The sequence below is a fragment of the Pararge aegeria genome, chromosome Z (genome assembly GCF_905163445.1).
Source record: "Pararge aegeria chromosome Z, ilParAegt1.1, whole genome shotgun sequence".
NCBI classification, from domain to species: Eukaryota; Metazoa; Arthropoda; class Insecta; order Lepidoptera; family Nymphalidae; genus Pararge; species Pararge aegeria.
In genome coordinates, this window is record NC_053208.1 from 18,034,018 (window position 1) to 18,048,255 (window position 14,238).

Sequence of the window (14,238 nt, forward strand, 5' to 3'; positions counted from 1 at the left end):
GCATCACCTCGTCTTAAACCGTCATTTACCAGAAAGGAGTCCGAAAGGTCGGCTTACATTTTTATTCTGCAGTCTGTTTTTTCGAGGGTCGTTCATGTTAAAGATATCTATTTCAGTGATATGTTAATATCTTTCATGGCTTGGATTAGGAAGCTACTATGTACGCTGTCATTGGCAGCTTTAAAGTCTATGAACAGATGCAACAGAGACAATTTAAAGTGGGACCACCTTTAAGGTATGAAAACATTCCTTTAAGGTGGTCCCACTTTTTGATGAAGATCTGGAAAAATCGAAGGAACTCTTCGAATATTAAAGGCACTCCCCGATTTCGGTGTAACTAGAGAAATTTATTTCGAAATTTTTTATTTGTCATTTAGTCAAGTAAATCTGATAATGATCAGATTCATTATCAGATTACTATGTAAAACTATACAATATAACACAGGCTGCGCTTCCTTAAGGGTATATAGTTGGAAAGCAACTTGTGCTCGTTATAATCAAGGAGCTGATGGTGAAGAACCGAGAGAACTCCTCAGTCATTAACACTACTTGGCTTCGGGAAAAGCAGTATGTTTTATGATTGTGAGTAGTTGCCATTTAGGCTATTATGACATAGATATAATTGCAAAGCTCCGAAAATAGCGCGAATATGTCTTATTAGTTATTATCTCATTATTGAGTGGAAATGTTACCAAATTTTTAAAATCTTAATATTATATCAACGGAAATAATTGGAAATTAACTTTTAATTTGCGTTCTGTTGGAGCAGCTCAGAAGCCACCTATTTTTAGTTTATATCGTAGCTGAGACGTAAGTTACAACATGGTTTGCATTTCAAGATTTAGAAGATATTAACACTAAATATCTGTATTTATTTTAGTATGTCGAGGAAGATACCATTTTAATACCGCGTAGATCTTACAAAAACAGCATCCTAAGGACATGTTGACTACACAACGCGCAATTGCTAAGAAATAACTGTAGAGAAACGCCTGATAAAATTATTACTCATTCATATCTTCTTTGTTTGTTCACATTAGCTGTGGTTTTTTTGCTCCTCCATTTTAAAATTTAATAACAAAATTTACAGTAGGTACAGATATCAACGTGGGCAAACCTGAGGTGATCTATATATGAATAAAAACGTGACGTTCATGAACGAGCTGATAACTTTTTTTGCTTATTAAATACCTATTAGTTTGATTTTACTACACGGTTTTAATCATTGTGGCTTACCAATTTTCTTAAAACAGTAAACTTTACAATAACTTACGGGGTGCCAATTTTCTTAAAACAATAAACTTTTAAATAGTTAGCTTAACATTCTGATCAATGTTACTAGGTATTCAGTCATTTTTAACTCGACATTGGACAACCATCTTTTTTCCGACCCTTAGGCAATTTTTTTAAAAATGAACTAAATACAGTACAAAGTTTGATTTAGTACCTATAAAACTTTTTCAACATGCAGCGGACGAAAATACCTACATTTTCGTTTAATGATATCGGTACCAATTCTGTTGTAACGTGTGTACACATCTCTCTTAAATATTGCTCTAAATTGACAGTATGGAGGGTAGAGGTAAGGAGGATCATCTGTGTATATGAAAAAGTGTCGTCAAAATGTATTAAATTAGGATGGCGCCACATTTGCATCAAGGTAACTCTTAAAAGAAGCGCCAAACCAAATATTGTTAGAGTAGGCTTGAAAAATAAACAAGGAAGTAAGGTTATATTTACCACAATATTTTGTACAACGTAAGTTGTTGAAATTCTCAATAATTAACTACTTTAGTCGATAATGACATTAAATTTTTTAACTCGGCTACTTCAATTCATCTACGATTGCTACATTCATACCATACCCTTTTGAACTGTTATTTAGCGCATACAACTGGACACTTTTTCAACTTTTCTCCCATATAAGATAACTCTTCTTACCTCTACCCTCCATAATTGACAGGTTTAAAAGTAGAGCTATCCAATGTAGAAAAAGATACCCTACTTTAAGTCCCGTCAATTTTGGTTAGTTTATCGGTTTGTATACCTACGACGCAATTGGCACCAATGCATTCATCGATACAATATTTATTTTTTTAGAACTTTTTCAATAATAATGTAGATATGCTTCGATAATTTACTGCATAATTTATAAAAGTTCTACAGAACCACAAGTGAGAAATAATTAAAAAACAGTTGTGCTTGAAACGGCCTTTTTCGATACTTAAGTTTATTATCCGTGTGTTTTCGAGATTTTACGGCCGTTTGGAATTGCATTTTATCACGCTGCCATGCTTCAAAGACGATAGCTCTATAATGTGGCTTTTGCGATTATTTTTAAATGACCGACCGCCTTATTACTATATCCCAGGGACAGCTCTTTCGCATAACCTATAAGCGGTAGAACTATAAATAAATAAGATCAAATAACTTGGAAAAGTTAGATGAAAAAATAATCATCCATTCAGGAAGTCTTGTGGTTGTCACCATTGTGCTGTCATTTTCGATTTACGTAACAATAAACCTAGATCCATGGTTTATTTTATTTTAATGATACGCGTTTCAGAGCACTTGCAGTTGTTTGGAGGAATATGAGCTTTAAAACAGGCCTTCTTTATGTATCGATAGTCGAACCCGACCTACAGTATTAAATGACGAATTTTATTAGCTATTCACCGTGCTTTCCGATGGCTTTGACCCAGACGTGTGTTGCATAAGGATTTTAAGAGATCACCCTGTTCTAGTGATAACCGAAACTATACTGTTGGTCTTAATTTAGAGGTAAGGTTACTAATACTAGGTATGCTCTTATGTGTACCTACCATTTTCTCGTTATAATTCTAGAAGATAAATCGAGATTACGAGAAAGCGAAATAATCTCACAGTTCTCAGCCCTTTAGGAACCTGTATTCAAAACACGCCCCTCTTGCAAAGGGTTTGCCCGACTATCAATTTTGGTTAAGGTTGCACGTTTGCAATTTTCCAAGATCAGATCTGAAAACAGAGACGCTGGGAGCGTTTCCTTTTCTTATGCAGTAAGTAAACCGACTGAGTAAGTTTAATCAATGACTACCTATATAGGTAAGTGACCTGTTTGTGACAAGAAGGGATTTAGGGAGTAGAGGCAGTGACTGACTGCAGATAACGCGTTTGTTTGAACCAACTAAGGAAGATACCAAAAACCTACTACGTACTTCCCTGCTCTTTGCTACCGCACGGATTTATATCCGGATAATATTTTTGTTTCAATACGATTATTGCAGTAAAAAAAATACTTCATTAAAAGATCCTGCTTGTAGAAGTTAGAACCGAGTTATAAACTTTGCAATATGCGTATTTTTTGTTCGTATCCTCATTTGTATGGAGTATCATAGACAATTAAATTACGGGTTGCTAAATTATAAAACCTTCATTGTTTTGAATTTGAAATATGGTTTTTAAAAAGTTGTATGAGGTTGGTAGCCTAGCCTCATTCAAAGTTCATTCCTTAATTTATTTATTTTTTCAGATTAATTTTCCTTAGATTCCTTAATTTATTTATTTCTTCAAATTAGGTCAGATGTTTTATAATAAATAGTCTTAGCCTGTTAAATTTTATGTTTAATATCGTAATGATTCCAATCAGACGTGAATTATCTAAAATACAATAAAACCAAAATATAAGTTTTTTTTACATTTTATTTAATTTAAAGCAAAAGAAAATGGTGCCGATTCTATTGTACACAAAACTTTAACCTATCTACATTGACAAGTCTACAAATGTTACTACACAGAACATTGTCAAAAGGATAGCCATTCCAAAATAGTTGTAGTTTTAGTATTATTATTCTTTTGCACTAACATATTATTTTCCTTTTGTAATTTAAAATACCTACAAAGAAAATAATGCTATTGAATCAGTGCGATATTTTTTCAAGTTCAAACTTATTTTTATTTTGTAACCTGATTTTTTTAGTCTGGTAACATTAAAACCTACTTTTCAAATATGGCGTAGATTTCTACAAAATGCAGTGGTAGTTAAATTTATACAGTTGTCAATTCTGAATTTTAAATATAAAGTCATGTATCTAGGATAAGACTCATTTCTGTGAATAAAAAGAAGTTTAACGTGAAATGTGAATATTGCGCAATGTAGGTAAAAGGAAAAAAAAATACATTTATTACATACACGCGAAACAAAATCATTACTTACATTTCCTACCCATTAGTTTATTTTATTATTTACTTTTTGTTGTTCTGTTACAACAATGTTATTTATAAAAAAAAAAATACTGAGTACAAGTTTCGTCAAGACATAATATTTACCAAATGGTTTTCACATAATTTTACATAGATTTATTAGGTATTACTGTTTTATTTGTTATGATTTATTCAAGCCGATTGTTATAATTGATAGAGTAATTTTTAGGATATTTTGCTGATATTGTTAAAGCAAGTAGAGGTTTAAGAATGTGTTGTAATTATATATAAAAACATTAAGAGACTATGATAGTTGAACTGTGATAATTAAATAATGAATTGTGTATCAAGACTTGAAGTCTTGAAGCCTTGAAGCCTAGAAGGAGATGCTGATTATTCAGGTAAGCGAATGTGCTTATTAGAATACAAATATCTTATTCAAAATTTGCTACATTACTCTTATAACCATTTTATTTTATTTTAGTTTTCTAAATAACAATACAAAAAGTATATCTAACCTGAAAGAACATAACTAGAACTCATTTAATAATACTTACGATCTGTAATAAATTATGTAATAGGGTTGTAAACATCTGTAGAAGTTCTGTATCTGTTCTTCCATCATAAAGGAAAAGAAAATTAACATAATAGTCACATGTGCCCTTGAAAGTAGATTAAAGGATTGGGTGAATTTTGGTGTTTGTGTCTTTACCTCTGACATTTAAAACTTTCAAGATATGTTAAAATCATTTGACACACTCAAATGTAGTGTCAACATTTAAAGACATGAGTTTGTCTTTAAATGTTGGTTTTAACATATTTTGGTAGGATACCTTAGGCTAAGATCTTTTATTTGGCCTTTTCTTAGACTTTACTAGTTTTGATATCTGTTTCATTGGTGTGACTAGGGAACACACTATAAGATCTGCCTAAGACACGATGGAGTCTTAGATTTCAAAAAGTATTAAATAACAATCTAATTTCAAAATAAAATAACAATGGGCCTTTTATATTATCCATAGACTTAACCATTAAAAATATCTAGAGTAATTTTGACAATTTGTTTTTGTAGTTTTGAATCTGTGAATAATGACAATTTACACATCAGATACTGAAATTACAAAGAACAACACAATGCGGCTGTGAGGTATTTGTGTTTCAAAAGTTGGATTTTAAACTGCAATCATTCACACCTTTCATTATCAACTTATTATTTTGCACCACAGGGATTCTATTCAAATATTCTATAGATTTAGTCATGACGTCTCTTACATTGACTTTTAGGATGTTTTGTGGCCATTTTAACATGACTCTTGCTTGATCATAACAATGTAAATTTTTACTACCTTGTTAGTTATAACTATAGGAAAATTATAAATAGCTGCTTCCTCTTTTATAATAAAAGTGGTTCCTAAGATTATGAAAATGATTTATCTTACTGCAATCAATTTATCTAACAACTTCTATATTTGGTATCTTGATCTTATTGCTCGCTACCCACACTATGTGGATTTTGAATAACATTTATTCAATTCTTTCAAGTATCAGCTCATTATCTTCTCCTTTTTCACACAAATTAGAAAGTCAATAATGTTTACTTGATTTTTTTAACTATAACTGGTTGCCCATTATGACCATAATTAAACCACAATTAATTATAATAATATGTTTGAACATTAGTTTGTCATTAACTTTCTATTGTCAAAGACTATAATTCTTCGATCACAGATTTTGCCAGGGCTCTGACACTGACATTGTTAAATTGCCTATTTTTTTCGAAAAAAAAATATAATCCAAATTTGATTAAAAAATAGTATATAGGCATGTGAGCGTGTGTCACATAATATGTGTGACAATGAAAATGTTTTTTTAATAATTTAATGTATTTATTATGCACAATTTTAATACAACATAGCATTTAGTATTTATTTACGAAAGTCGTTCATTTTTCAACTTGTATATTATCGAACTATGGTTTTTTGTTCTCTGTTAATTTTTAAGATTTTTTCAAACTTTAATCTTAAATAAAGAAAGTACATGCCAACGGGCTTTTGCTCGTCTTTCAATTTTGCCATGAGATAATAAATAAAATGTTGTTTTTCGTGTGTTAACGAAAACGAGACATTGACTTGTGTTTTTAATGTTTTTTTTTCTAATCCCACTGTCCGCATGAGCGAGGATAGTCAAGGTATAGATAACGGGGCGGCGGAGTTATGTTTTCGTCATTGTATTCAAATCCAGCTGTCGTCATTGACGACGCGGCGTCTCCTATAACGGGGACGATGGGATTGGATTATATCTATTTTTACTTTTTTTCCAATAAAGAGCAGAGCCTTGCTTGTCCAAAACCAGTTAAGTCAGAAACTTAGCTAATATAGTCCTATCGCAATCACTGTTAATCTAGGTATTCTACGAACGGACAAACATTCTAAAATATATTATAACAGTTGATCTTCGTTTCGTTTTATATTCATTTGCAGTGTAGTGGTTCTAGTTCACCGTAATTATGTGTTTTTTCTACTATAATAATTATTCCTCGAGTTGATCGCGTGCATGTAGCACATTTAATCTTTATTGTAATTTCCGTGATAAAGGTAAACCCGGCTGGCGTAGAACAAGTACTGCAAATTCTTACCTATATAACTTAAAGATATAATGCCACGCAGTCTTCACTTCGTCATTCGCTTCCTCAGATTTTAGCTACGGAAAAAATGCGATAATTTTCAATGTGAGATGTCCATGCTGTCGATCGGTCACCGTCTCTTATGTAACTAGATCAAATTCAAAATTAATTAATAGTAAGTAGGCCTAGTTATTGGCACTTTTGAAACGTCAATCTGTTTGTAGTGACTCTAACACCAGTTCTGAAGGCAGATTCTTTTTTTAGAAATTTTCTTGGAGGGTACTCTATATAACCGATACTGAACCCAAAACCGTAATTTTTTTCGTTCGTCTATGCCTGTCTGTATCTGGGCCGCGCATCACGCTGAAACTACTGAATGAATTCAAATGTAACTTCCAACGATTTGAGATGATATCACGAGGTAGGACATAGGATACTTTTTATCCCGAAATTCAGCACAGTTCCTCTGGGAGACGGGATGACTGGGTTTGTTGATTTTACACCATAAATTCATCTCCGATTTAAATGATTCTTATGTACTGCATAGCTTATACTTTCAGTTTAATTTAGCTAAAATTTCATGTAAAGTTTCGTGTAGGTGAATGTGATTGGTGATGGGGGACAGAACTCCTCAGCGGACAGCAGCAAACCCTCCAATTAAGGCTTAATGATACTGAACAAGTTTCGATCCTTAATTGAGGGGTTAGTGCTAGGACTAAATAAAAAACTTTGGAGATTTTCTTAGTTACTTTTTAGCATATGTATAAACAAACAATCCAATTTAAACTCGGTTATTCCTTTCACGATTACTATTCTTTGTTAGTGATAGCAGCTGTGACTGATAGATACCAAATTATCTTTCAAACTTCCAAAGACGGGCATCCATCCATTTACTGACTAGGGTCAACGTTGCTCACCCAGAGCTAACTATTAATATGTGATTGGCAATGTTTACATGATTGAAGATTTCAAAAAGTGGGTGAATAAACTCCAAGAGCAAGAACGGATATATTATTCGTAAGTGTTTGTATATTTGGCACTACCAGTACGATTGAAAAAAACTTTACGTTTAGTATCTGATTTATTGAGGAAGGTTTACTTTATGTAGAAGTACGCTGCGTCCCGCAATAGTCGCGGGCGAACCCCCCCCGGAACATCTAGTAATATCTATATCTGCCGATATAGCTCTACCCCATAACAAGATCCCATACGGAATTACACTGTGGAAGTATGTAAAATGAACAACCCTAGCAGTTTGAACATCTGTAAACTGTCTTATTTTCCAGACAGCATAGGCAGCTAAGCTGAGCTCTATATTGGCACCACAACATAGCCTGCAATCCAAGGTAACTCCCAGAAAAACTGAGGAATTCTCCATTTATCATTACATTTTTATCTTCTTTACGTTTGGTTTGTTTTCTTTTCGTTCAAAACTAAGTTATTCACAGTGAACCAGTAAACCAGTGGGATACATACGACATTACACGGTTTACATCGTCAGAGCTGTCTTTACTTCCATCAGTCTGAAAAATTTATGCAATCGGCAAACTGTGCAATGTCAGAAGTGTTACTAACAGAGTATGGCAGATCATTTATATACCTACAACAAAAATAGAAAAGGACCCAAAATTGAGCCCTGAGGGACATCCATGGTTGAGCTACCCTAAGATTTTATATTATAACTTTTATGCATACCCTTTGTGTTCTATCACTAAGAAAAGAGGCAATCAAATTATCCAAACTTACTTAATAATAAAATACTTAAGGTTATATCGGTGAGAGATTAACAAGGCCGATTAATGAAGGCTGTGTATCTTTTGCTATGAAGAAAATGCAGTTGAGAAGAAAAAAATGTTTTTAAATCTTCCGAAAAACGGGACTATAAATTTGATTCTAGTTATTTATGACAAAATTAATGCTTATATAAAACAAATGCGAATTCGATTCGCGTACCGTGGTTTCTGTACTTTGAAAGGAAACACAAATATAGTTATTTGGTCATATCAAATTATTCTCACAGTAATAGTAATCAGTTTCTTTGTAAAGAGTTAGGTTAGTTTTTCCCCGTAATTTATACAACAACAATAACATACAACGATACCCTCAACTACGTACGGCATTTATGCCGTTCTCTTCTCCCATTTGTATCTATGCAAAAATCGATCGAATCGAAGACTCGAAGTTAGATAAATCTGATATAATTAGTAGCCATGAATGGCTACTAATTATATCGGATTTATCTAACTTTGTAAATGAAAGGCCATTTTCACGATGATTTTCGCAACGAATTTATGCGGGTCTAAAATACTGTTTTGGAACTTAGAAATGATTCGGTTCTAGTTTGTGCTTTTTTGAATGAAAATGTAATATATTTTAAATATTATATTATACAATATAATTTATTATATGTGTGTATTGTCGTAGTATTGTCGTGTATTATCGTTTATTTATTTATTGTATAACAATATGATATTTCTCTTATTTTCCGTTATATGAAAACAACAATATCTACAGCAAAAAACCATTTTAAACATTAATAATGACCTCGAAATAACGTGACATTCAGACTTATTCGCACTATAAGGGTTCGTTTTCACAACATTACTAACGGAACCCAAATAACGAGATCTAGACAGACTTCATATTTTACTAGGCATCATTTTATGAGCTCACTAGCTACTACCTAAAGCCTGGATGTATTTGTCGACGTCTGAATGTTATAGACTAAAAGTCTATCGAATAAGACGAAGACGTCTAATATCTTGTAGGGGTTTTTACACTTCATCTATAAGTACTAATACCTATTCTATGAATCCGTGGCCTTGTGCCGCTTGCTTTTATTGTCTACTTTCTATTCGCTTTATATCTATCTTTGACCTAATGGGAAGTCTACCAAAGTTGCGTTTGCAGACAAATGCAGAGTCGTTATTCCAGCAAGTTGGGACGACAACTTCCACCTCTCTTTATCTTCTTAACCCGTTGAGATATGTCTGTTGGTAACCTGGATCTTCTATGGATCTCTAACTTTCAGATTCACCCGCAGATAGGTCTTTAAATAACATATCCGGCCTTTTGCTGCTGAAATTATTAATGAGCACTATTTAAAACCGAATAACTTGACTAGAGTGTCAATAATGTCATTCATTTGTGTCTTTAAAATACCTACCTAGATATAAATAAGCTTTAAAACAAGCCAGCAAGCTCACCCTAAAAATAAACTGAAGTGTGATGTCATATAACAAGTGGTACACATTGGTCTATACGCGCCTGAGTATGACATCAGTTTGTCTGCCATTATCATCTGTTTCGACTCGGAATTATTTCTCCTCCAATAATTCTTGTGATTCACCTAATTTCTAGATATTTTACGTTACTTCCTCGAAATATTTTGGTTTGGTGGCGTAGGTAGGTACTTTGTGGATTGTTATTAAGATAGGGTTTAATTCAATAACTTATTTATGGAAATGCGGACACGGTAGTGTGCCAGGCCAAGTTCAAGCGTACAGCAGTGCGGTTTGTCTATATGTATATAAATTAAATATTTCAATTGTTATATTGACCTCCTATAAGAACTTGGCGATGATGCGAGTCATCATAAGAAATAAATAAATAGTGTACGTATTTTTCTAAAGTGTAAGCAACTTTGGAAATATACGTAAACTTTATGATTTTTATTTTCATACATTTCATAAAAGTTAAGTTTGGGTAGCTGTGTTACACGAATCACAGTAAACCTTGTAAAAGTAAAAGTTTAAAGTTCTGTAGAAAATGTATTTTAGGGTTCCGTTACCGTGATTGTAACGAACTCTTGTGATGGGACTTTTTCCGCCTGTCACAAACTTATATATACAGGTAATTATTAATGTTATCGTATTTAAATTTCGATTGTTTATAGATAATGATTGTTCAACTTTATTGTGAGTGGATGAATAAATAAACATATTTTTATTTTCACTACAATGAGGGCTAAAACGGTGGTATCCAATTGATAAAATGGGGTTATCAGATAAAGTGGAATTTCGTTTGCACGTTCAAAAACCGTTTTTTTTAAATATATTTTATAGGTTGAATAATACTCAAAAAGGGTGTGGAAGAATGGACAGTTTAAAGAGTGGTAACGAAGTGACGTACTTCGTACGTTCTTAAGCCTTTTTTTTTAAACCTATTTTAAATCATCACGAAAATATAAAATGAACCAAACAGAAGGTGGGTGCCCTTATTTGATAAGGGCCTTATTAAATAATGTTGATAGGATTTTGTGTTAATCCATACATAAATATTTCTTGTGTTCACTGATTTCCTCCTAAACGGCTGGACCGATTTGAATGAATTTTTTTGTATGCGTTTGGGTGGCACCCTGGATGGTTTAGATTCACAAATCAGCCCGACAAATGGATACTAGCGGACGCTAGTATTACATAAAAATAAAAATATATCTTATACAGTTTTTTTGTTAAGTAATCATTAACTCTGTACAACTTAGTTACGCGTTTCGAATATGCCGGCTCGAAAATATTAAAATTAGTTTATTTCTTTAAATCTTATTAAAAAAAAAACACTTATCAGATACTCATAGCACACTGTAAGAAGCATGCAATACATTACTGAAAAAGGTATGGCTGGAGCCTTCTTTCTTTTATCTCGTTGTTCGAATCTGACTCTCACTTGCCATTTTTATTTTTAATCCAGCCTCAATGCTTAACGGCCTTGACATAATTAGATGCAAGCGTGCATATTTTCTCTACTGGAAAGTGTTTTTTATTAGGGTTCCGTACCCAAATGGTGCAAAACGGAATCCTGTTTCTGTGGATCGTAAAGGACATGTTTCGAGCGTCAGCCGGGTCTCTCGCCTTTGTTGAGATGTTGGGAACGGGACACCCAATTTCTTAGTGGCTTACACTTTGGGTGTAGGTTGCACTGGTTAATGTTAACGATCTGTGATTTTCGACCTGTAATTATCAGGTATTAGCAATATCCACCGAAACGGTCGGCCTAACATGCACGTCGATGCACGTGGAAAGTTGAATACCGAATCAAGACTTTCGAAGTAGGTCACCCATGAATTCACAGCACAATCGACAGATTGTGCTGACGTACTGTACTGTAAATAATGCAACATTATGTAGAACTAGACATAGCTACTAGATCTTTTTAAGCACAGTTACACCGCAGCGTCTGAGCGTTCAACTGCTCATTTAAGGGTCGCATTTTTGCATAGTTCATAATAGTTGGTAGTTCAGTATTTCTAGACTTAGTAGAAATTGACGCACATCGTTAACGCAGCTTAACCCACTAGTAGTTTTTATTTACACTTCTTCAGGCGTGTTCGTGTTCATTATAATTACGAACGCTATTCTCACGTTGCTGTGATGACCGTTTATTACGTCGCTAAGTGCGTCACTTAGTGTTTTTAGCACAGTGCCAATTAATTATTGCTGACAGTGAAAATGAATCACTTCAATGGGGCTTCAATGTCTGCAGCATGTGGTCTGCTTGACGTCCAAATGACGTTTCGTTTACACAGTCAAATAACTGGTCGGCATTCGAGTCTGTAGAAAACGTAATAAATCTATCAATATCTTCTATTTGTAGATTACGTAACGAGTTTGTAAATTGTATTTTCATGTAATCATGACCATATCACTTATACGACGTTTTTCATCACACTTGCGAAAGAAAATAACGGACCATTTTTCTTTTTTCAACTGAGTTAAAGTTTCGTAGACCGCTCTTTAAATTTTGGTGGTAGTGCTCCGATTTTTTTCCAACAAAGTCAAATCTACTAAGTTTGGCTATCCAACTTAAACTGGATATTGAGAATAATTAATAATCAACCACAGAGTGAATATATTAACAAAATTTTAAGTAAAGAAATAGGCGCGAAGGTTTTTTTAACGGGCGCCAAGGCAAGGTGATAAACTGCTTTTATATAATAAAGGGAATATTTTCGTAGTTAAAACATTACTCAATATGCATTGTCATTAATTTGATCAAATTATACGTTCATTTATTATAATTACAAAATATAAGATCAATGAAGAAAATACGTACGATTTTTAGTCGCAGTTTGTAAAGAGAATTTATATTGTAGTGTTAGTTAAAAAATGGTCCATCTTTATACATCCTAAAACTTGCAATGAGGTAAAAACTAAATTTAATCGGGAATTCATAAATAAAACGCAATAGCGGTAATGTTATTTAACACAAACATTAAGTTTGTACCACATTGCAAGTTGTATGTATGAACGTAAACCTTTTTTAATTTAACCGGCTAATATAGATTATTTTTTCTAACCAAAAAAGAAGTTAGTTTATATGGCTAAAAAAAGTACGCATTTCCTCAAATGAACAAATATATTGTACTTTCTCAATTATGATAAATGAATAATAATTTTATCTTATTATTTTATTATTCACTATTCATAACTAGTTATGTTTTAAACATGTTTTATTATATTTTTAATATAGGTTGTATGCAGCGAACGATGCTGGCTGTATGACGGTTTATGAAAAAACCGTCGCGCTATTTTCTGTATATAATATTATGTTTATATTTTCCCTTTGTGGTTGATTAATAATCGTTTAAAATCTCCAGTTTAACTTGGAAATCGCAGCAATTGTAGATTTCTCTCCGCCGGGAATAATAAACGAGGCAAGATTCGCGAGTGAATAGCCCGTAAGTAACTTTTATATAAAAATGAAAAGGAACACCAATGACCAGACGGAAAGACGAAATAGAGTTGTACGAAAGGAAAACTATGGTTGCGCACATCTCATAACAAAAAAGAATGGTAAAAGAAGAAAATAAGCCTCCCCCGCCATTGCCCCGCAGTGGAATGATACTTTAATTAATACTAAATATTTGTAAATTATAAAAAAAAAAAAAACTTTCATGCAGTGATTTTGAGAACGTATTTTAGCCTATTATTTTCCTCGCAAGTGTGATGAAACGCGTAGGTACATTACTTTTTACAATCTCAACTTTCTTAGCGCGCCCAATACCGTCTCGACTGTAAACTCCTATCTACCAAACTCGTTGTACAATATACTTAAATCAATGGCTGTGTGTATCTCGCAGAAAATGTTAATAATAACCCGGAATATTGTATATTATTTTGCTACTTCCAATACTGGTTTGGTTAGGTAAACGAAAATGAGATAACCCCAGATTGACAGCCGAAAAATCGAAAACATCGAAATTAGTAATTCTGTACGGGAATCTTTTAACAAGCGAACGAAACGACGAAAATCTACTTCCAATACTTTTAAATAAATAAATAATGCCTAGATGTATTAAATAAATATTGCCTAGATGATCCCAGAATCGTAAAGCGAACTTCGCGTCGTTGTTTCAGCCTGTTCTATGCATATAAAATTCACCAATTGGCAATGACGATTTGACTGAAATGTGGGCTGATACGCTTGGTATGAGGGTT

At 33.0% G+C, this 14,238-nt stretch overlaps 2 protein-coding genes across 2 annotated transcripts in view; both read left to right on the forward strand.

The window, feature by feature from the left end:
• LOC120636338 (neuronal calcium sensor 2) overlaps positions 1 to 14,238 on the forward strand; it is a 130,789-nt gene that overhangs the window by 5,857 nt on the left and 110,694 nt on the right. The gene's annotated exons all lie outside the window — the stretch shown is intronic.
• Positions 4,002 to 14,238, forward strand: part of LOC120636339 (neurocalcin homolog) — a 131,820-nt gene continuing 121,583 nt past the window's right edge. The window contains exon 1 of the mRNA XM_039907771.1: positions 4,002 to 4,131. The gene's annotated coding sequence lies outside the window, so the exon portion shown is untranslated. The remainder of the gene's footprint in view (positions 4,132 to 14,238) is intronic.